General features: G+C 45.2%; 1 protein-coding gene across 1 annotated transcript in view; it reads left to right on the top strand.

Moving 5' to 3' along the window:
- LOC126236735 (ankyrin repeat domain-containing protein 6-like) overlaps positions 1 to 25,029 on the top strand; it is a 726,845-nt gene that overhangs the window by 363,893 nt on the left and 337,923 nt on the right. The gene's annotated exons all lie outside the window — the stretch shown is intronic.

Genomic DNA, 25,029 nt, shown 5'->3' with positions numbered 1-25,029 from the left:
ACACCGCACCGATAACCCGTACCCTCTGGCACGTGGCGGAGTTGCTATAGGTCACCTCAAGCACCTCCCTGTCCGGCCCCAATCTCTCCTTAACAATCCTGCCGAGCATCTCACCCTCAGCCTCTTCTTCCCCACCCTTACCATCCCCTGTGCCACCAATTATGTCCGCCCTCGCACTCCCATCCCGTACGATTTCCTGGCCCACATTGACCGCACCTTCTCCACTTACGTGATTGCCGCCGACCTCAATATCCACAGCCGTGATCCTGCTGACCTCCTGCGGTGGCATCAGTTTCTCACCACTCTCCAGGGCGACCTGGTTCCCCTGCCTCAGCACACCCGACCCGAATCCAACACCACTTATGTGGTCCTTGCCTCTCCCAACCTCCTTGGGCGCATCACCGCAGATGTCCTTGACCTCATTGGCAGTGACCATGCTCCTGTTCTCCTCACTATCTCTAATGGTCGCCATCCCCGCAACGCTCCTCGCCCTGACGTCCCTCCTAAACTTGTCCATGATTACTCCCGTGCCAACTGGGATGCCTACCGGGACTCCATTCACACCCAGGTTGACGGCCACGACCTTACCCTCCACTCTCCTGATGACATCTCTCGCGCTGCTGCCTTCCTGCGCCAGACCTTGTCTGACGCCGTCGCCACCCATATCCCCACCAAAGCCATCCACCCTCACCGCCCCACCCTGCCTCCACAGGCCGTCCTTCTTCTTCGAGAGTCCCGCCGCCTCTGCCGCTCTTTTCTCCGCACTCGTGACCGGGATACACTTACCCGCCACCGGCAATTACAACGACTCATCCGCAACCTGCTTACTGCGAAGAATCGCCGTGCCTGGCGCCAGACATGTACACAACTCAACACCACGCTCCCCATAAACTCTTCCAAATATTGGTCTGCTTTCCACCGCCTTACTGGGAACCGCCCCACCCCCCAGTATCCTCTCCTCCTTAATGACTGTCCCTTTCCTGACAACCTCAGTAAGGCCAACCACTTTGCCTCCCACCTCTCTGATGTTTTTCCATCCCAGATGATCCCCACTTTGATTATTCCCTCTTCCCTGATGTCATGGACCGTACGAATACCTCTGTTCCTCCCCTTGCTCCTAGCTTCCAGTACTTGGGCCACACCCCACCATCTGAACTTAACAGTCTCATCACTACCCAGGACATCAGCCTCACACTCCGCACTAAACGCAACACTGCTCCCAGCCACGACTGCGTTACCTACCGCCACCTCAAACACTGCCCTCCCTCGTTCCTTTCCATCCTTGCCACCCTCTACAATGTCATCCTCGCCACTGGCTTCTATCCCGACCTGTGGAAAACCTCCCGTATCCTGATGTTCTCCAAACCCAACAAGCCTCCAACTGATGCCTCTTCCTATCGTCCTATCTGTCTCACATCGGTGTTCAGCAAGCTCTTGGAATCCATCCTTTCCCGGCGCACCCATCACCACCTCCGCCAAAACCACCTCCTCCCACACACCCAGTGTGGCTTTCGACCTTCCTTTTCTGCTGATGACCAACTCCTCCGCCTCACTCATCTCCTCTCCCTCCAGCTAAACTCCCCTCGCTCCACCATTTTTGTCTCCCTTGACCTCGAAAAGGCCTATGTCGTGTCTGGCATCCCGGTCTCCTGTTTAAACTCCACACCTACGCCCTTCCTATCAACTACATCCGTCTGGTGGCCTCCTTCCTCTCCCACCGCCCCTCCTATGTTACCATCCATAATGCCAATTCCCACACCTTCTACCCCTCTGCATGTGTGCCCCAGGGCTCTGTCCTCTCCCCTCTCCTCTACCTCCTGTACACGGCAGATATGCCCCAACCCCCCCCCCCCCCTCCAGTACACCTTTTGCAATATGCTGATGACACCGCATTCCTCGCCCTCGCTCCTACCCTCCAACGGTCCCAACGCCTTCTCCAGAATCACCTTATCACCTTGACCTTTTTGCTGCATGGTGTAACCAGTGGCTCCTGAAACTCAACCCTTCCAAGACCCAGGCGATCATCGTAGGTCGTACCACTCGCTCCTTCCGGCTCCTGGATTTCTCCCTTACTGTCTGTGCCCGTCCTGTCCGCCTCACCCCCACCCTCACCTACCTTGGCCTCACCATTGACCGTCACCTCACCTGGATCCCTCATCTCCGCTCCATCCAATCCAAAGTCCACAACCGCCTCCGACTCCTCAAACTCCTCTCCGGCCGGACATGGGGGTTGCACCCCTCTACCATCCTCCACACCTACAAATCCTTAATCCGTCCCATCCTCTGTTATGCCAGTCCTGCCTGGATATCTGCCCCCCCCCCCCAAATTCTATAAGTCCCTCCAGATCCTTGAGCGTCATGCACTCCGCCTCGCCTTCCGTATACGCCTCCCGTCCCCCACGTGGATCCTCTATGATCTCATTCCTTTCCCCCATCTGCCCCTATTCCTCGAACATATCCGCATCCTCTACACCTCCCGTCGTCTTGAACCCCCTCACCCCCTGGTTGCTCCTCTCCTCTCCGATCCCCGCCCACTGCCACGTCTTCACCGTTGTGTCCCCCCCACCCTCCATCTCTACACCCTACATCTCCTTTCCCAAGGTGGCTTCCATCAACTCCCCCTCCCAGATGATGCCCTCTCTCCCTCCATTTATCCCTCCTATCCACTCTGATCCTCACTCCCCCTCCTTTCCTCTGTCCTTTTCCCGGGCTCCCTCTCCCCCCCTTCCATCCTCTTTCTTCCACACCTCCCCTCTCTTTACCCCTTCTCTCCCCCGAGTCCTTTTACATTTCTCTCCTCTGCCTCCGTCTTGCGTCTGCCCTTCTCCCCCTTTATTAGTCCTCTCCCTCCTTGGTTCCCCCCCCCCTTTTCGTTTTTTCCTCTCCTCCCTCCTTGTTTTTCCCCCTACTCCAGGTCCCCCCCCCCCATCTGCCTTGGATCGGGAGTGCCATCTTTGTGCCGCCTTTTTCGTGCAGTGTTTTACAGTGTGTTTTTCCAGTGCGTGCTCCGTGTTGTGTCTTTTGGGAAGTGTAGCGAACAGCCATCATACTGTCGCTGGGTGTGCTTTTTTTTTTTATCACTTGCGAACAGAAACCAGACCGTCGCCATGTTTTTTAATTGTGTGTCTACTATGTTACTTGTCTGATTCCTGTGTATTTTATCAACATTGCCAACCCCTTTTGCTTTCTGTTTTAACTTTCCGCATTTTTACGCCATTTTACACTTTAAATCACCATTTTATCTCCTGTTTTTCCTTGTTTCTTTCTTCTTCCTTTTTTAAACAAAAGTCTTTAGGCTGTAGAGCAGCGTAGTAAGCTGCTGCCAGCCCGCCCCCTTCGGGGGGAATTGAAAATCAATAAAGAAAAAAAAATGCTGATACCGTCAGTCGTGCCTAGCCACCAGCAAGGTAGAACCACCTGAAGATGTGGGACAGTTGCTCCGAGGTAATATTGTGGAATTTGCTCAACGTCATCTGGCGGCGAACCCATGAAGACTATTTACAATATATCCTCCGGGAAAGCTTGAAGAGTCCCAATAAAAGCGTGTTCACAAATGTAATAAGGATCAAAAGGCAAAGAGTAAGCATATTTTTGAAAGAGTTAGTATTTTTCCCTAATTCGTGCAATATTCTTCACAGCAATATCTTTTACTATATACTTTCTAAAGTAGTGTATGTTCTTCCTTAGAGTTCCCATCTCCAGACCAAATTTAATCGAAATGGGACGAGTCAGTTAGCCGTGAATATTTAACAGACAGAGTTAGTTTTGCATTTATAAAATTACTTTGGATAAAACTTTTGAGTCATAATTTTTTTTTTCCGTGAGCCGACTTTGATGAAATAAAGCCTATACGTTGCCCAAGCTCAAGTTGCCTGCGAAAGCCTCACAAAAATTCGTGTAGTAGTTCTGGAGAAGCGTGTTTGGACAGGTAGATAGTTTTACAGATTTATTATCAGTAGAGATGTGACACTCAGCAGTTAGCTCACCTACCTACTTCTGTAGGTTTACAATTAATTATCATTACTGACCTTCTCAAGCATTTTGTCAGACTTAACCATTTGTGAAGTGATGGTACCGCACGCTCTACATCCACAAACATTATATTTTCCAACAAAAATAAACACATCTCCCATAACTGCAGGTACTGATTGATCCAGATAGATTCCATGTTTCATTAGCTTCAAATATGCAACCTCAAATGAACAAGGCCCTATTAATAATAAAATCAATTTGTGCAACTGCGTCATATGGCAACTTATGCAGGGCAGGAGAATGCACCGAAATGCAGAAAATATTTTGTTAAGTCTGCATTAAATGAGGTCGGACGCTTGCGTTTGTTTTCGAACAGCTTTTGAACTAACTATTGCTTCATGATGAGAATTACCTAGGTGTGGAATACAAAAGCTACTGCCCGAAACCCATGTATTTACAAGCTGTACGGAATAGTATAGCCATCAACAGCAGTCGATCACATGTGGAAAAAAGACGTTTCTGATGGGCTAATTCTGACACATGTCATTGCTGATGCAGGTCACTAATGTGGCATTGCCTACTAAAACGATCGTTTTTATTCCCTTTTGACTCATATATAGCATCTATCAGCTTTTAATCATGACTTAATGCAATCGTGCCAAGGAAGGATACACCGACCTTCGCCTCTGGCTATAAATTCACTACTGGTCATTAAAATTGTTACACGAAGAAGAAATGCAGATGGTAAACGGGTATTCATTGGACAAATACATTATACTAGAACTGTCATGTGATTACATTTTCACGCAGATTGGGTGCATAGATCCTGAGAAATCAGTACCCAGAACAACCACCTCTGGCCGTAATAACGGCCTTGATACGCCTGGGCAGAGCTTGGATGACGTGTACAGGTACAGCTGCCCATGCAGCTTCAACACGATACCACAGTTCATCAAGAGTAGTTACTGGCGTATTGTGACGAGCCAGTTGCTCGGCCACCATTGACCAGACGTTTTCAAATGGTGAGAGATCTGGAGAATGTGCTGGCCAGGGCAGCAGTCGAACATTTTCTGTATCCAGAAAGGCCCGTACAGGACCTGCAACATGCGGTCGTGCATTATCCTGCTGAAATGCAGGGTTTCGCAGGGATCGAATGTAGGGTAGAGCCACGGGTCGTAACACATCTGAAATGTAACTTCCACTGTTCAAAGTGCCGTCAGTGCGAGCAATAGGTGGCTGAGACGTGTAACCAATGGCACCCCATACCATCACGCCGGGTGATACGCCAATATGGCGATGACGAATACACGCTTCCAATGTGCGTTCACCGCGATGTCGCCAAACACGGATGCGACCATCATGATGCAGTAAACAGAACCTGGATTCATCCGAAAAAATGACGTTTTGCCATTCGTGCACCCAGATTCGTCGTTGAGTACACCATCGCAGGCACTCCAGTCTGTGATGCAGCGTCAAGGGGAACCGCAGCCATGGTCTCCAAACTGTTAGTCCATGCTGCTGCAAACGTCGTCGAACTGTTCGTGCAGATGGTTGTTGTCTTGCAAACGTCCCCATCGGTTGACTCAGGGATCGAGACGAGCCATGCGGATAAGATGCCTGTCATCTCGACTGCTAGTGATACGAGGCCGTTGGGATCCAGCACGGCGTTCCGTATTACCCTCCTGAACCCAGCGATTCCATATTCTGCTAACAGTAATTGGATCTCGACCAAGCGAGCAGCAATGTCGCGATACGATAAACTGCAATCGCGATAGGCTACAATCCGACCTTCATCAAAGTCGGAAACGTGATGGTACGCATTTCTCCTCCTTACACGAGGCATCACAACAACGTTTTACCAGGCAACGCCGGTCAACTGGTGTTTATGTATGAGAAATCGGTTGGAAACTTTCCTCATGTCAGCACGTTGTAGGTATCGCCACCGGCGCCAGCCTTGTGTGAATGCTCTGAAAAGCTAATCATTTGCAAATCACAGCATCTGCTTCCTGTCGGTTAAATTTCGCGTCTGTAGCACGTCATCTTCGTGGTGTAGCAATTTTAATGGCCAGTAGTGCAGTATCGTTCCATTGTTATCGGAAGCACTCGATCATAATATTATATCATAATGCATCATCAGTTAACGGAACACCCTAGGATTAATGAGAATGTTCTTACAAATCAGGCTTTCGGGAACATCGCAAAACCACAATCGCCTTGTTTGAACTAACAGAAGAAACTGACGACGCATCGACACGGAGCAACAACAATCGTTCTTCATAGTTTCAATAAATCTGTGGACATTGTCTATCTAAAGAAACTTCTTACAAAATGAAAATATTATGTTCTGTCATGATCCAGAAATATTATGATTGATGTCTTACGATTCACGAACATTACATAACGAAATGAGTGCAATAGCCAGTAGTACAGATGTCCCTCAAGGATATTCTGGAGCCATGTTATTTACCCCATATGCAAAGGACACTTCCTGTATACTGGCTCATTGCATTTTTTATGCAGGCAACTGTGTCCGACCAGCATATAATAATGTATAAGGATAGATACAAGTTCTATGAAACAAGGTCGATTTGTTTACGGTTGAGTCAAGAAGTTAGTGCTTGAAGGGAGTAAGATTGATTCACAAGCACCTATCATAGTTCAATAAACATTTGAATTCGTAATAATGCAACTTGCTTCCACATAAAAAGCCCTCTCACTTTCTTAGTTGGAAATTATATTTACAGTTACTGCATCATAAATCCATAAAGTACTTTCAAGTATCCTCATTAACTGGTGCTCAGACGTATGTTTATGTGTACCCGGTGTAAAACAGAGAGGCTCCGAAAGCCCTAATTTGACCGGAGTAATGATAGTTGGCGCAAGATACATGAAATATTCGGTGTCTAAAGTCGTTCAGAAATCGGATTGCTCAGTGCAGCAGGATGGTCACTGTCTAGCGAGGGAGGACTCACCTGTCAAATCGGACAGCGCAGCGCCTCGCCACGTGTACCTAATAACGGAGAACACTGACTGACGAGCAGCAACGTCCACGTTAACAGCCAAATTAAATTAAACGACGGTTGAAACAGCGAGTGGTCGATCAGATCAATACAGTGAAATCTGACAGTAATGATATGTAGAAACAGAAGAGCGGCGGGAATGCAGTTTTTATAGGCGACTCACTACTGAAAGACTCGTAGTTCAGCCGGTAGCTGCTGTTTTGGGAGGGGCACAGGTCATATAAAGGAACTGTGCAACGTGGTGGCGTTTCACCCGTGTTTCTTTTTATTTTCTAGCCATCATTCTTTGCATTGCCGTCTTCTCCTTCCTATTCATGTCTGTATATCTGGTACGAGGAACATTAACGGTCATCTGTTTTAAATACGGGTATTCTAATATTTCTCTGCCTCTACAATATTTCCCGTTAAGTAACCCTTCCAATGCGGAGTTCGGCAAAATCCTGTGTCATCTATTAGCAGATACGGATATCCGTCCATATATGTATAATCACAACACTAATATCTACTTAGAGGATGAAAGCCTGCGGCGATGCGGACATGTGCGAATATATTTGTAGATAACTGCAATAATAATTACTCTGTGGTTAAGACCTAAAGGACAATACTCAGATTTTCTTCCAATTTTGCAATAGAAATGGTCGATTATGATGATTATTATTGTTTAAATTACTATTATTACTCGTTCGTGAGAGAGCGACGCTTTAGAGAGTTCTATGCGTCTGTCATGGACACGGTAGATGCATTGTTAAGAACTGGAAGAGCTACAGATGGCGACACGGCGATCTTTAGAAGTTTTCTGCGCACTCATAACTTACTTTCTGCTTCCGTTGTACGAGCAGCTGCCTCCCGCGTGAGTAATTACTGTTTCTTTTGGATTAACGGACATCGCTTATGCAGTTACCGAAAGCTGCCACAAAGCGAAGTGAGGGCTGTTCTAGGATGCTTTGCTCATTAACATTGAGCAAAGTTTATTTTAAATATGAAATGCACGAAATTATACGTGCTCTCCTCTCCAGTGAGCTATGTTTTACGCCATGTAACAAGATTATCGCCCGCATCTCATGGTCGTGCGGTAGCGTTCTCGCTTCCCGCCCCCGGGTTCCCGGGTTCGATTCCCGGCGGGGTCAGGGATTTTCTCTGCCTCGTGATGGCTGGGTGTTGTGTGATGTCCTTAGGTTAGTTAGGTTTAAGTAGTTCTAAGTTCTAGGGGACTGATGACCATAGATGTTAAGTCCCATAGTGCTCAGAGCCATTTGAACCATTTGAACAAGATTATTATTAATAACGTACAAAAATTGCAAAACTTACTTTAGTGTTTGCTGATGATAAAGAAACTTCGACAGAAAAAATTTTCACGTCTTGTGACACGTGTGTAATCTAACACACGTGAGCTTTAGTTAATGCGTTGTGTTATCGACGGTATAATTGAAGCTGCCACAGATTTTTTGTCCTTACACCGGAAATAATGTAGAATAGACTGCAAACACATTCATTCTGAAGACTATAATGCTATTACCTTGTTATCTGGGAGCCATGTAAAACGCGGGGTATTTGTAAATTACCGTCGTTATATTCTTACCTTTATTGAATGGGTCAGCATAGCATTTTGTTACATTAACAATCATGTGCAAGCAAACGCCTTTGGAAATGAACTGAATAAGATTATTAAAATATTTATATCATTCTTTTCTTTTTGTTCTTTTAATTACAATCAGTGGCGCCTTAAAACACTGACACGCATATTCTCGGGTCGGTATTAAATGGGTCTGGCAATCGGAAATCCGCAAACCGCTCCAGAAGATCCGTTCGTTGATGCCAGTGCTCCTCGGTTCGCACGCTGATACTTGTAGATGGCCCCGCATTGAAATCTGCAGCAATCTGCGGAAGGGCTGCACTTCCGTCATGCTGAACGATTCTCTTCAGTCGTCGTTAGTCCCGTTCTTGCAGGATCTTTTTCCGGTCGCAGGGCTGTGGGAGATTTGATGTTTTACCGGGTTCCTCATATGGCGGCGCGCTACCTCGAGATGCTGTGTCCCATCGCTGGTGTGCCGACTATAACACCAATGTCAAACACACTTAAATGTAGAATGAGATTTTCACTCTGCAGCGGAGTGTGCGCTGATATGAAACTTCCTGGCAGATTAAAACTGTGTGCCCGACCGAGACTCGAACTCGGGACCTTTGCCTTTCGCGGGCAAGTGCTCTACCAACTGAGCTACCGAAGCACGACTCACGCCCGGTACTCACAGCTTTACTTCTGCCAGTATCTCGTCTCCTACCTTCCAAACTTTACAGAAGCTCTCCTGCGAACCTTGAGTCGTGCTTCGGTAGCTCAGTTGGTAGAGCACTTGCCCGCGAAAGGCAAAGGTCCCGAGTTCGAGTCACGGTCGGGCACACAGTTTTAATCTGCCAGGAAGTTTCACACTTAAATCTAGGTTATCTACCATTGTAGCAGCGGTAACCGATCTAACAACTGCGCCACCCATGTTGTCTTTTATAGACGTTGCCGCCCGCAGCGCCCTATTCTACCTGTTTACATATCTCTGTATTTGAATACATATGGCAGTAACAGTTTCTTTGGTGCTTCAAAAATGGTTCAAATGGCTCTGAGCACTATGGGACTTAACATCTATGGTCATCAGTCCCCTAGAACTTAGAACTACTTAAACCTAACTAACCTAAGGACATCACACAACACCCAGTCATCACGAGGCCAAGAAAATCCCTAACCCTGCCGGGAATCGAACCCGGGAACCCGGGCGTGGGAAGCGAGAACGCTACCGCACGACCACGAGCTGCGGACTTTGGTGCTTCAGTGCAACCGTCACGCACTCAAATAAAGTGCGTAACTTACTTCACCACACGTAGTGGTATAGCTCCAAAGGTTGTATCACTACAATTCATCGAATAGGCAGGACGCCTCATGTGATGGCACAATACTGTGAGAAGCCTGCGTTCCACTCCAAGGTGGTCTAACGGAAACGGCGGTGCGCTGACCGAAACCCGGCAGACAGGCAGGCAGGCAGTGTTCCTGGGCACGCGTGGGCGGCGACGGCTGCACGCGGCGCGACCCGCCGCCATCGCTGCCGCCCACGCGCCGTCAGTCGGCGGTCAGGGGGCGGGGAAGGGTCGCCCGCTGCTCGCACTGCGCCTTCGTGCCTGTCAGCGGACCTCACCAACTGCCGACTCACACTGACGTATTGCGTATCAGCCGCAGGCTGCGGTCACAGTGGCACCGGTAACGGTGCAACCCGCAGACGACCGACATCGGCCGAAGACGACCGATTTTACCTACTCAGAACGCCACTACACTGAAGCCGCTCTTATCGCCCGAACGTACAGACTTTGGACGACAATCGGTGAAATTAAAATCTGTTTGTTTTCTTGAGTCATACTGGCCGACTTTCTCATACACTAAATATGGAGCGTGAAAAACTAAAAGATTTGGTCTAAGAAAGAGTGAGTTTGTGACATCCCGAGAATGAAAATATCATAATCGGGATATAGTTTAGAATCTATGGACTAATATCTCAGGAAACCAAAAAAAGCAGATTAATAACTGGAAATTTTATGCACAGATTGTAACCTCGAAAAATAATTTGTTCAAGTGAGAGGGTGGCTTACCTTATGTGCTTATAGTTAGTGTACTTTATCTTTTTTGTGGTAGGCTGGCATTAGTTGTCTACAAATTATTACTACTGCTTACTGGTGTTTTTATGTCAGTAAGGTGGTGATTCTGTTAATATGACGTGGTTTGCTAATGTGGTGTAATGTACGTATTTCCACTTTTCAGTGGTTCAGATGTTCAGAGTACTTTATGCTAAACTTTATGCTTGTCCTTCACACATGTGCTGAATGACAGTCGTTGATGGTGAAATCACGTAGATCCGCACAAATTTAAGTAAATACAGCGAAATAGTGATAATAACTTGCTTTTCACGTTCACCACGAATTAACTCGAGCACGTAGCGGAACGTTTCTCTCTTCACCTTATTTATTCGTAAAACTTACCTTGTTACTCCGATAACTGAGGACAGAATGTACAGAATAGCTCATTCACATGCATTCGGCTTCTTTTTAACAGCAAAAGCCACTACGCAGCACTCGTCTCTAAGCACAGAGGCGTCATGATAACCATTCCACCCCAAGAGATTAAAATCTAACCTACTTCAGACAGAGAAAAGATTCTAATCTAGCCTAATCTCCTTGATCTCGCAAAAAACTGACGAAGAACCTAACCTAACCGGGTGCACCGTGACCAATCTGTCGGCCGACGTTATAGAGCTACATCTGGCGACTGTGTCTGACGACCGTACTCGGTGCCACTGTGACTGCTGCCTTATGCCTCCAAACTTCCATGCTTGACCGGTCTTACACTATCAAATTTCTTTGACAAAGCTGCTTTGTCAGATGTATTTGACGTAGTGTAACAGGGAGATTTTGTCAAATGTTGTTTTTTGTTAAATCTATTTGATCAAATCTAGCGCCCCGCCAAAGGTTTGATCAAAGAAAGCGATCGTCTTCTCTTTACTGCAAACTGCAAAATGCATAAATAAACGCACCGCGTAAAACCACTGTGCGTTGTGTATATGGGGTGAAGAAGCACATTCACAGTGCAAAGGACGTCGTATTTCGGAGCTTATTGTAGCAATACAAATATGCAAAGGCGTTCTATAAACTGGGATGAAATAAAATCCTTTTCCTTTTGTAGCCGGAGAGATAAAAATAAACTCTCTTTCTCTAAAGCGAGTTTGTATAGTCTGCACTGACAGATTTGTATAAGAAGTGAAAAACAAGAAAGGTGTAAGGCATGTTCATGTCACCACTGATGTTTATTTGCTCATTAAAACGAGGATTAAAGAATTGCTGTTAGTTGAGGACAGAAAATTAACACAGTACGATTCACTGATGATGTAGAATTAGTACGTAACTGAAAATGAATAGGAATGGAGTTTTGTGTTAAATGAAATGAAACATGTGCTACCTGGAGGTTAATGTATGCCCATATAGACGGACTGAATGTTGCAGCCAGGAAAGGGAAGCTTGATAGATACACGCAAGGGATAGAAAGGAGAAAGCTAAAAGTCTTTTATAACAATAAATAGGAGCTAATGTCTAAGAATGTAAAAATCGCGCCTAGTTTTGAATGTATTAAAATTACTCTGAAATCTGTAAGGATATTCGTTAAACGAACTACAGTTGGCTTAAAGCACCAGAAAGTACTTGGCAAGCACGTGGATGTACTCAGTCAGTTTGTTTTGAACTTGAAAACATCAGGTCATAATTCAGTTCTCATCTTAAAGGATTTTCGATGATATCATTACGACTCGGCTACTGTGAACTGTGTACATCACATTGCACTCAGATTTTACTATTACATGTTAACATTGACAGAAGGAGGGATATCAGTTTAATTACATTTCGTATCCTGTTGGAAAAGTGACTGCCCTGTTTAGAGACTGACAACGCGAAACTGACAGAGTTTAAAATAGATTTTTCTTAGTCGATTCATGTGATTCTTCTAAAGGAAGTACGACGAAACATTTTACGACAGTGCAGTACCTCTTTCTGCGCCATGTAAAACGTCTTTGTCAAACAAATGTGGTGAATATTTGATCAAATTTCTTTGTCAAGGAAAGGAAATATGATAGTGTAATACTCGCCCTACAGAGTACCATCGCACAGATTTTGGGAACTATTTTCGTGATTCTGATTAATGATTAGTCCTTGGAGCAAAAATGGTTCAAATGGCTCTGAGCACTATGGGATTTAACATCTGAGGTCATCAGTCCCCTAGAACTTAGAACTACTTAACCCTAACTAACCTAAGGACATCACACACATCCATGCCCGAGGCAGGATTCGAACCTGCGACCGTAGCGGTCTCGCGGTTCCAGACTGAAGCGCCTAGAACCACTCGACCACACCTTCCGGCAGTCCTTGGAGAAAAAGGTGTAGTGATGGAGTGACATAACAAAAGTATTTACAAACCGCACAGTTACGGATCGTGATTAAGATAAGGCATTTATTCGGAAAGAATGTACTTCAAATTTCACTCGGAGAATTATACACAATCTAATAAAAAGTATCAGAGCTCCCTACGGTGGACACCAGAATGGGACGTGTCTACCTTTCGCCTTTATGACGCCGGAACTGTGCTGGGGACACTTTCATTCTGGTTCTTGAAAGTCTGTGGAGAAATAACAGCCAGTTGTTACTCAAGGGCCAAAACCAGAGATGGCAGTGATGTTGGACGCCGGGGTCTGGAGTGAAGTCGAGGTTCTAACTATGTCCAAAGGTGTTCCATTGGGCTCAGGTCGGTACTCGGGGCAAGCTAGTGCATTTCATTGCCACCCAAATGCAGCTTCATGACAGGGTGCACTGTCATGCAGGGAAAAAAATCGCCTCTGAAATTTGTCTATACTGGATACAGTATATAATGTTGTGAAATATGTTCACATCCTTCGCGTATAGTATTTTCTTCAGCGCGGTAAAGGGTCTACACCCTTACTACGAAAAACAGCACTTACCGTAACACCACCCCTCTGTTCTTCACATCGGTAAAACGCTTAAGTCAAACTGCCATATGATATTGCGTGATTCTTCACTCAAAATCATTCGTTTCCCATCATCCACTACTCAGTGGCACTATTTAATCAACTCCAAGCATCGCTTGGTGTCGACTACGGAAATGTGAGACTCATGAGGAGCTGCTCGATAATAATGCCCCAGTCTTTTTAGCTCCCTACACACGGTCACTGTACTTGCTGGTCTGCTGGTAGCACTTTGGAAATGACGAGTGATTCCTTCTGCGGATTTCATGCGATTTTTACAACTACTCTTCTCAATGCTCGACAGTCCCTGCCCATCGCCTGGTTGTCCCTTCTCGATACCACTTCACATCAGCACTAGTCGACTTGGGGGAAAAACACGTCGAACACCGCTTCAATACTTCGCCGAACTTACACAAAACATGCTTCTGTTATTCATAAGTAACTCTCGCATTTATCAATAGTAATGAGAAACTCTTGCCTTTCATGATGAACGTTCTATTGAGTACAAAATAACAGTAATTGTACATAATTTTTTACGTTTGCGCATGTAAGCTGTACTTGCATCAAAAGTAATTGCTTAAAAAAATGAAAACAAAAACGCGTAAGTTAAGCGATTAACTAATTTTTATTACTTGTAAAATGCAATTCATATTCTCTAAAGATATAAAATAGACAGTGGATTAGCACTGCGGTTATAGGTACGTGTGGAAAAAAGATACAGATCGTCGGCTCCCATTTTCTCTCCTATACATTCATTTATGTTTCTTTCCCTACCAATACTACCGGTAATCCTACCATTTATTACGTCATTTACATAGTGTAACAAAACTACCGATCACTTAATCAGATCTATCATAGCATCGATGGTTTCATGCTAAAGGCACTGGTATTTCCAAGGTATTTCCAAGCAAAATGAATAAAATGTTGAGTTGCGGTAGAAAGCACTGGGGCTCATAGAGCTAAGTGTATCCGTCGGTGCAGGAGGCTGTAATGGGTGTGCCTACTGTGTGTTTTCACATTCGTGTTGTATTCATCTCAAAGAAAAAATGGTTCAAATGGCTCTGAGCACTATGGGACTTAACATCTGTGGTCATCAGTCACTAGAACTTAGAACTACTTAAACCTGACTAACCTAAGGACATCACACACATCCATGCCCGAGGCAGGATTCGAACTTGCGACCATAGCGGTTCCGCAGTTCAAGACTGAAGCGCCTAGAACCGCACGGCCACACCAGCCGACATCTCAAAGAGCACCAACCAAGATGCCGAGCTTAAGGTCCCCACATGACGACTGATCTCCAACATTGTCATACTTCCCTACTCCATGAGGCAATACAGTGAGGTTTGTAATTTAATTAACAAGATTGGAGTGCCGGCACGGTAGCTCAGCGTGTTCGGTCAGAGGGTTAGCTGCCCTCTGTAATAAAAAAACTGAGTGAATGGATCAAAAACGAACTTCAGTTGGCGTCAGGTGACGTCCGCCACGAACATTTGAAACGAACAATAACGAACAAAATGAGATTACCAAAAAAAAAAAAAAAAGAGCAAAATCTGATGCTCAGGAATTTTCCACTACTACCTCTCCTCCTCTTGCTGACCAAAAAGTGGCGGCGCAAATTTCTTCCATCACCAGGATTATACTCGGTTACATTAGGATTGAGAGTGCCGGTTACAGGCGTGCGTTGTCGACCTCGGCAGTGGAGGAGAGTGGTATGTGCAAAATAATATCTACAAGCGAGAGAAAGACTCTGATAGTACCTAATTTAAATATTAATTGTGTACAAAAAATGGAATAGGATATAAGTGCCAGAATCTAAAATTTTCAGTATTCAAATAAATGTGTCTTAAATATTGGATGATTATATTAATTTTATGAAAAAAATATGTGTGTATCAAAATACCTCTACAAAACATGAAAACAGCTTTTTTTTATGAATATGTATAAAGGGAACAAAACTTATATGGAAAAAGAAGTAAGTGCCATCCTTTCGTTTTCTGGAAAACGCTGCAAGTGCCTCACTAAGTTTGTGAAAAGGTTGTAAGTCAAGGGTTTATGTTAAAAAAGGATGGTAAATCCATTGTAGTTTTGAGAACGTTTAATAACTTTACGTATAATTTTACTCTTTGAATGCTGGGCTAATATGAAAAAGGTATAAAATAAAATTTTGTATGGTTTTCTGAAGCAAAGTTGTTTGTCTTCAGTTTATTCCGCTTCTTCTTTCATCGGTAAGTGTAAGCCACCTGAAAACCAAAAACTGAATCAGATGTCTAAATTTATTTTGGGTGTCTCAGCTATACCGTATACATAATATTTTGACTTTTTATTCACTTTCGAAATTCGTTCTGATACACTCTAAAACTCACACGTGAAACGACCGAAATCACTGCCGTGTCAACGTACTGTCACCAACTAAACCAACTGTGTAGCTGAGGCACATACATCATGGCAGTAGCACTTAACATTTCTTCCCATCTCAACCCCGCTGGCGCTTCCACAGTGCTGCTATCTTCGAACTGCTCTTGAAACTAATAAGAATTTTTCTGGCACTTGCAACCTTTCTCGTTTCATTACGCTTGGCTTATACAACCCTTTTCACTATACAAGTAATTTTTTTTAATTTTTTGCACTTACATCTTTTTCCATTTTTTGTACTCAATTCTAAACTTCTGGAGACTGCCCCATAGTTTAAATGCCCTCTTCTTCCTCCTCATAGCTAGTATCTCACAGTCACAGGGTTCGTTTGTTCTTCTATATTATGATGAACTGCGTCTGTTCTTCCTGCCGCCACAGTCATGAGTTAGCCTAAAAGAGGCAAATCGCTTGCGACCTGTTGTGCGAACTGCTTGAACTGTACGTTCGTGAGAAAGCCTCACGCGGCCTAGCGAGTGTAACGAATCAACTGACATTAATCCGGCTCGCGGATTCAGTGCTGTTGTGGGTCACCTTCCTATCTGGGCAAGTGGTGCTTGCCTGTAATCTGGACGAGCAGGTTTCTGCCACGTCCTTTAAACACGCAGCAGTAGCATAACGAAGCGATGTGAAGGGGAATGAGTACATGAAATTCGTAGTGTAGGCGACGTAGATTTGCTGGCGAGATTCTGGGGAAGGAGACGTAACATTACTCTGGTATAAAAAATCTACAGCTCTGCTTCAGTCTGACAACAAAATGTTCGGTGCGTCGCGTCCTGTTAGTTGTGGGCAGGACTTGAGCGACAACGAGAGAGTTGTGAGAGCTCATATTGTAGTATCATAGCAGTCAGAAGAATGGATTTCCAGACACAACGCACAACACTCCTGTTACAATACTACGAAGTTTCTACAGTTTAATCCATTACTGGTAAAGTCTGAGTGAGATTTGTTACCTGAAAGGCTTTTTGTGGTTTAGAAGCCGGCCGCTGTGGAAGAGCAGTTCTATGCGCTTCAGTCCGGAACTGCGCTGCTGCTACGGTTGCAGGTTCGAATCCTGCCTCGGGCATAGATATGAGTGATGTCCTTAGGTTAGTTAGGTTTAAATAGTTCTAAGCCTAGGGGACTGATGACCTCAGATGTTAAGTCCCACAGTGCATAGAGCCATTTGAACCATTTTGTGGTTTAGACTGAAGTTTCGAGTTCGTCGCCATTTTCCTGTCGACAGCGAGATACTGGTTGTATCCAGTTACTAAATTCATACAAAGGGTGTTCAGTAAGTAACGCAACAAATTTTTTCGGCTACTTTCGGTTAAAGAAATGTCGAATTTGTTGTGGTACATCGTGGATTATTCCCGCTTCAAGTCCCGTAGTTTCATGAAGTTCCAATAGGTGGAGTCGCTATACATAACCTTCAAAATGGTGTCTGTCTAATGGAGACGCGTTCCAACCAGAGAGTTGTCAATGAGTTTCTTTTGGCGGAAAACCAGAACATCGCTGATATCTATAGGCGCTTACAGAATGTCTACGTAGACCTATCAGTGAGTCGTTGGGCGAGGCGTTTGTGATCATCGCACCAAGGTCGCGTAAACCTGTCCTATCTCCTGCGTGCCGGCCGGCCGCACACAGCTGTGACCCTTAGAATGCTGGAAGGTGCAGACACTCTCATTCGTGGTCGTCGACGGATCGCAACTAAACATTGCGCTGCACAACGGGACGTCTCTGTGGTAATGTGACACATTGGTGCTGGTTGGACTACTCAAAGGTGTCTGCCCGCTGGGTTCCTCGCCACCGAATAGATCATAATGAGCAACAAAGGACCACATCTGTTCGGCCTAACGAAGGATACACTCCGCGGGAAGCAGTACGTGGATGATGGGGAACTTACTGATGCGGCAAGACGTTGGATGCGACGTACGCCAGTGAAGTGGTACCAGCTGGGCGTACAGGTCCTCCCAGTAAAGTGGCGTAAGGCCGTCGCATTGAACGGAGACCACGTTAAAAAATAGTTTGTAGCCGAAAGTGTGGGGAAATAATATGGTGTATTGAAATCCTAAATAAAACCAACCTGCTTTCAGGAAAAAATGTGTTCGCCAATTGCTGAACGCCCCTCGTAGTTCACACAGTAGTACCTTATTGAATAGTTATCCATTCAGATAGTAGAGCACTTGACGACATATTATTGGTTTATCGTAGGCTGGTTCTCCATACAGATACTCTACCGGGACATCAGAACTGTGACTAAAAGACTGTCACGTCGTCGGTCTTCGAATGTCTTTCTCCGGGACGGCTGCTTTCAGAATGACTAATGCCTGCTGGCTCTTGACTAAAGACTCCTCTATGCATCCAGGTTTTACATCATCCCCGAGCTACTATAAGGCTTCTGGAAATTTTCCTAATTTCGCGAGACTGTGGGATTTTCCAAAACGAAGACATATCTCCTTATTTCCTGAATGTAGCATCATGACTGTGAAATGAAAACTTACTGTTCATCACAAGTCCTCTGATAGCTCCACTGATCGTTAGCCCACATCGTTAAACTTAAGGTGGGAACTTATGCCTTGCTAAGGTCTTATAAGACGACCTGTACTTTAATGTAGACTCCGAAGGGCGGCGCAACTTGGAATTGCTCACGACTAAAAGTCATTCCCAAAGGTGAAAGATATAAATAATATTTTAAGGAAATTTCCGCCATTTGACTGTAAATTACTTCCTGTTGTCATATGTACGTCCTCTTCCCACATTACATCTACCTTAGTTTATGCAGCCAAGACAGGTGATCAGCCATCAATAGGCCCCGATTACATTTCTGTCAATGCTTTATCCCTCGTGGGTACCATAGTCATGTAGAACATTTTTTAACGAAATTTCCGTCATTTCAGTGTAAATTACTATTCATTTATTTCACACAATCTTGATTTCGGCTTTTTTGCCATTCTCAAGTGCATGTTGAAATGTTACAGTATATTTGATCTGTCTGTGTGACATGTCACTGTTGATGAAACATATTTCTGGACTTATAAACCAATCGTCAGTATGTACTTATATCTTTTAAGACGAAAACTGGTTTACATGACCAAAAATATGTTTTTTCGCGGATGACACGTCACGTACACAGGTTAGATATTTCGTGACGTTCCAACATGCACTTGAGCAAGGCTACAGAATCGTAATCATGATTGTGTGAAATAAATGAATAGTAATTTGCAGTCAAATGGCGGAAATTTCCTTAAAAATATTATATACGTCTTACACTAACTGTAAGACCTTAGCAAGGCATATGTTATCACCTTAAGTTTAACGCTGTGAGCTAACGATAAGCCGACGATTCGCCGTACGGAGGAAACAGTAGCGTGTGAAAAGAAGGAACTAGAGGGTTGATCTGCCGACTCAGACCGAGTCGGACGTGCACAGCATTCACCGAAAGAAAATATGGCGACCGACGAAATGTATTCGGTACCCCAGGTCACCAATGGCTTTCTCCACAGAGAATAAGAAATTGGAGGACTATTGAAACTACTGAGTCGGCACGAACGTGTGGGCAAAAATATAGGCGACTAACGAAACGTTTCCGTTATTCCGTTCGGCTATGTATAATGAATGGGAGGAATACGAAAGCTACAGACTTGGACGGAGTCGGGTACGAAGTGCTTGGGGGAAGAAACCATGCGAGTAACGAAATATTTGAGGCAGTGACGAAACGATATTTGAGTGTCACTGCGTACTCGTTACTTGCGAGATGCAACAGTCCTAATACTGACGGAAATGCACGAAGAGAACCGCCCTCGGATCCTATGTATCTCTGTGGTGACCACACAGGTCGTATTCTGATATATGCGGGCTGCCTACGGTGCGGTAGTTCAGGAGCGTGTGTACCTCGCGAGCACTGCAAGGCAGCTACGGTACCTCGGACACTCGCCTGCCCATGCAGGGCGCCGATACAATGGCAGTTCTGATCAAATGGCTCTGCATCAGCGTTATTTCAGCTGACGCCCTCTTGTGCGCCACACACGCTTGACATATTCCGGCAGCCGAATTAACTTCGCGGCGGGGCTCTCTTGATGTCGCGACCAATGGACCAGAGCCAACATTTAATTACGACGCGGCCGCCGGACCCTTCTGCGGCTGCTGAGCGGAACCAATTAGAAGGGAGAATTGCTGCCAGGGGCGCCAATCAGAAACGCCGGTGGTCTCCTGCCGTAACACACTACCCGGACAAAAATTACTTTGGTTTACGTGTTTACCGGGTCCTCCTCTTTCTAGCCTTAGTAGTGGTACGGTGGTGAAATTTTATGTGTGAAGTTCCAGCTTTCTTGCTGAAGATGACGAGCTAGCTATCATATTTGTGGGCTCTCTGGCCTCCATGCAGCTGGTGGAGAGCCGCGAAGCAAGTAGACACAGCCTGCCTTAGCTTTACTTTTCGCTTTCGGTGTAGCGTAAGAAAAGTATACTCTAAAACGCGTGAGAATAGTATAAAAACTCGCGATGCACGGTGGTAGACAACAAGCTGTGTCAATGATTATGGAAACCTACGCTAAAATGGAGCACTTTATTTGTTTCCAATTGGATGGTTCTGAATTGCATTATCCCCTTCGCATATCTAGCAATATCTAGGAAAATTAATGATCGTATGAAATGTAATAATGTTTGTCTCAGGTAACTTGACTGACGGAGAAACCAGAGATTCTGTTATTTCCCTCGAAAATCACTCAAACAATTGTCTACCGGTTAGCGTAATGTTCGCTACGTTAAAATTTCAGATAGAAAATTTCAGGTATTATCACTTCAATACTGTTCACTGTCCATATTCTTTATCTGTTAACAATTTCAGTCTCCCTAAACTATCTCCGAAAAGAAATCTTTCCAGTTCTTTAACTTATTAAACTTGGGAAAAAATTGTGATCTTTGGACTAATACAGCGAGACCTTCAGAGGTGGCGGTCCAGATTGCTGTATACACCTGTACCTCTAGTACCGAGTAGCACGTCCTCTAGCATTGATTCGTGCCTGTATTCGTTGTGGCATACTATCCACAAGTTCATCAAGGCACTGTTAGTCCAGATTGTCCCACTCCTCAACGATGATACGGCGTAGATCCCTCACAGAGGTTGGTGCGTCACGTCGTCCATAAACAGCTCTTTTCAGTCTATCCCAGACATGTTCGGAGAGCATGCTGGCCACTCTAGTCCAGCGATGTTTTTATACTGAAGGAAGTCATTCACAAGGAGCGCGAACTGTCGTCCATGAAGACGAATGCTCGCCAATATGCTGCCGATATGGTTGCAATATCGGTCGGAGAATGGCATTCACATATCGTAAAGCCGTTACGGCGCCTTCCATGACCACCAGCGGCGTACTTCGGCTCCACGTAATTCCACCCCTAAACAGCAGGAAACCTCCACCTTGCTGCACTCGCTGGACAGTGTATCTGAGGTGTCCAGCCTGACTGGATTGCCTCCGAACACGTCTCCGACGATTGTCTGGCTGAAGGCATATGCGACACTCATCGGTGAAGAGAACGTGATGCCAATCCTGAGTGGTCCATTCGGCATGTTATTGGGCCCATCTCTAACGCGCTATATGGTGTCGTGGTTGCAAAGAAGGACCTCGCCATTAAGGTTGGATTGAAGTTGCGCATCATGCAGCCTGTTGCGCACAGTTTGAGTCGTAAGACGACGTCCTGTGGCTGCACGAAAAGCATTATTCAACATGGTCGCGTTGCTGTCAGGGTTCTTACGAGCTATAATTCGTAGGTAGCGGTCATCCACTGCAGTAGTAGCCCTTGGGTGGCCTGAGCGAGTCATTTTACTGACAGTTCCTGTCTCTCTGTATCTCCTCCATGTCCGAACAACATCGCTTTGGTTCACTCCGAGACTCCTGGACACTTCCCTTGTTGAGAGCCCTTCCTGGCACAAAGTAACAATGCGGACGCGATCGAACCGCGGTATTGACCGTCTAGGCAAGGTTGAACTACAGACAACACGAGCAGTCTACCTCCTTCCTGGTGGAATGACTGGAACTGATCGGCTGTTGGAACCCTTCCGTCTAATAGGCGCTGCTCATGCATGGTTGTTTACATTTTTGGGTGGGTTTAGTGACATCTCTGAACAGTCATAGGGACTGCGTCTGTAATACAATAACTACAGTCAACGTCTATCTTCAGGAGCTCTGGGAACCGGGGTGATAAAAACTTTTTTTATGTGTGTAGTATTGATATACTGTTTCAACTTGCAGGTCACAATTACACAACACACCGACGCGACTAGTGCTAAGGGACAAGGTTCGTACAGAACAAATCTGAACACACAGAGGACGTGCAATGTATATAACATAAACAAACCAATTCGTTGAGCTTTAATTTCTTTTAGTACCTTTACACTTAGTCACTGTCCTTATCCTTTTAAATACTTTTTATTGAAATATTATTCAAATACATTTCCGAAATGTTCCTTTAGAAGAAGGAATGAATTAAAATGGTCTGTTAATTACCCATCGAAATGGCGAGTGTTTACAATCGTCGCAATAGACGCACGACCTAGATGCACCATGTTTATAACAATATTCGGAGGGAAACACGATTCTATTGTATTGTAATTTTCTAATCACCTTTCTCTTTAGATGAATGTCCTAACGGATCCCTCAACATTGAATGACCTCCCCGAGCGGAATTTGTGGTGGAAGGTCGTCAGAATCGAGCCGTCCTTTATCCGCCGTAAAAGAATGTGGTAAAGACTGCAGTATCACAGCTTACGGCGACCACTGAGCGAGAAGAAACACAGTTCCCGCAACTAAGACTTTCTGTAGTTATACGAGTATGTGAGCAATCATTCACAGTTGTTTCCTCTGCGTGTGTATAAATCTCGTGTTCATGTCTGATACTGAAATTCCTCTTCCTATTCTGGTTGCATCGTACTAAGGACGTACGTGTCTTTCCAGTCGAGAACCTCTGCGCTGTCAATTTAAAACCTGTGCGCCAACGGCGTACTGACAAGAAAATTACCGAGAACCCTAACGCAAACACAGGTCTTCTCCCTCGCCTCCTTAGCAGTGTAGTCGTTATTTATGTTGGCTTATAGCGTGTTACGGATGCGGTGTGCTCCGTCAAAGTCACGTGGGAGAGCCCGGATAAGATCGGGCCTCGCGGCGAGGCGCTGACGTGACGCGCCCGATCGAGGTCAGTCTTCCAGCGTCGCTCGCGCTGGGGTCCAGACGGGGCACGCCTAGGGGACTGGACGGTTCACTTCCATAACTGACGTGCTAGCTGGGTCGACTTGAAATTTCACGTTCTGGCATGACGTCAGTTGAATATTGCCCAACACAGCCAGATTTTTTTCGGATCCGGGAAAGCATCGGGTACATACTATATTTTCTTCAAAGGAACATTTGGAAAAACTTCTTAAATGAAAAAAAAGCCGTATAATAGCAATTTAGTCCTGGTCTTTGAAACTGATCCATAAATTAAAAACCACGGATACTTAAAATTGATTGCGGTTTTCTTGAAGGACATCGAATAAAATTTGACATTCTGATAAGAACTGTACCATGAATATTATCTCGAACAGAATCCTCCCGTTTTTACTCGGGGGGTTGCAATATGTGACGAAGGACGGATGTCGTAGAGAGAACTACAAGCATAAATGTTACCTCCTGGTAGATTAAAACAGTTCGCCAGGCGCGGATTCATGATTTCCCCCCCCCCCCCCCCCCTCACAAACAACATGTTAATAGAAGAATCTAATTTTTTTTTCAAAATTCGCAGCTGACTTTCGGAGACTAAGGGCCACGGAAACTTAAGTACCTCTTAAATAGCAAGGTGTTCTAGAAATTGGAGACTACATTTAAGAGCCGGCCGAAGTGGCCGTGCGGTTAAAGGCGCTGCAGTCTGGAACCGCAAGACCGCTACGGTCGCAGGTTCGAATCCTGCCTCGGGCATGGATGTTTGTGATGTCCTTAGGTTAGTTAGGTTTAAGTAGTTCTAAGTTCTAGGGGACTAATGACCTCAGCAGTTGAGTCCCATAGTGCTCAGAGCCATTTGAACCATTTGAACTACATTTAAGACAGACTTTTCAGTTTCTTGAGAGAGAGAGGAGCCTACCGACATGAATGGGCTCTTGGGCCGACTGGTAACAGTTTTTCAACAACAAATCCAACACGACTCGTTAGTGCACAGGTAGAACTGTCTAAGAACAGGAAGACTTCCACCAACGGGAAATGAATAACGTAAAACGGTGGCTTCCCAAACGTAGCTGGAAATAAGTGAAAGAAACAAGATTCCCATAAAACGCGAGAACTGTTTTATGATCTACGAATAATACATATCAAAACAAAAGTTATCATAACTGTATCGTTATAGATCCCACTGATGATGCCTTGAAGTGAAGAGGTGAAACGCGCCTGGGAGAATAAAATACACTGCACCAAGAGAAGGCGTTTTTTATTTACGAAACAAGAAATATCCCCCTCATTTACAGACACACATAGCTCCATTCTGTAGACCTGTGTTTAGTGAAATATTGATGGTTGTGAATGCGCATGTACTGCCCAAATTTTCAGAAGAGTGTCTTTCAGATGCCATATTTTTTTCCGAATTATAATTTCTGGGACATTGTGCTAAAGCAGAGGTGGCCAAGAAGTCGGTTTACGAGCCATGCCAGGGCATGTGTGCCGTAGTGCTCAACCTGGCTGGCCACTTCCCCCGTCACCACGCCACACTGTCTAAGTGGGAGGAGGGGTAAGAGCCGGCCGCGGTGGTCTCGCGGTTCTAGGCGCGCAGTCCGGAACCGTGCGACTGCTACGGTCGCAGGTTCGAATCCTGCCTCGGGCATGGATGTGTGTGATGTCCTTAGGTTAGTTAGGTTTAAGTAGTTCTAAGTTCTAGGGGACTGATGACCACAGCAGTTGAGTCCCATAGTGCTCAGAGCCATTTTTTGGAGGAGGGGTAAGAAGGGTAAACAGCGAACGTGCTGTATTTAAATGGAAATGCGGTCACGCTGCAAACGACTTGCTTTCGTATCTCAGAATTCTCAACAACAAAGACCACAAATCTTCAATATTATTTAATAATTTTTAGTCCTC

This window comes from Schistocerca nitens, chromosome 2 (assembly GCF_023898315.1).
Source record: "Schistocerca nitens isolate TAMUIC-IGC-003100 chromosome 2, iqSchNite1.1, whole genome shotgun sequence".
Classification (NCBI taxonomy): Eukaryota; Metazoa; Arthropoda; class Insecta; order Orthoptera; family Acrididae; genus Schistocerca; species Schistocerca nitens.
Note: the sequence above shows the minus strand (reverse complement) of the source record. Positions and strands in the feature narration are given on the sequence as shown.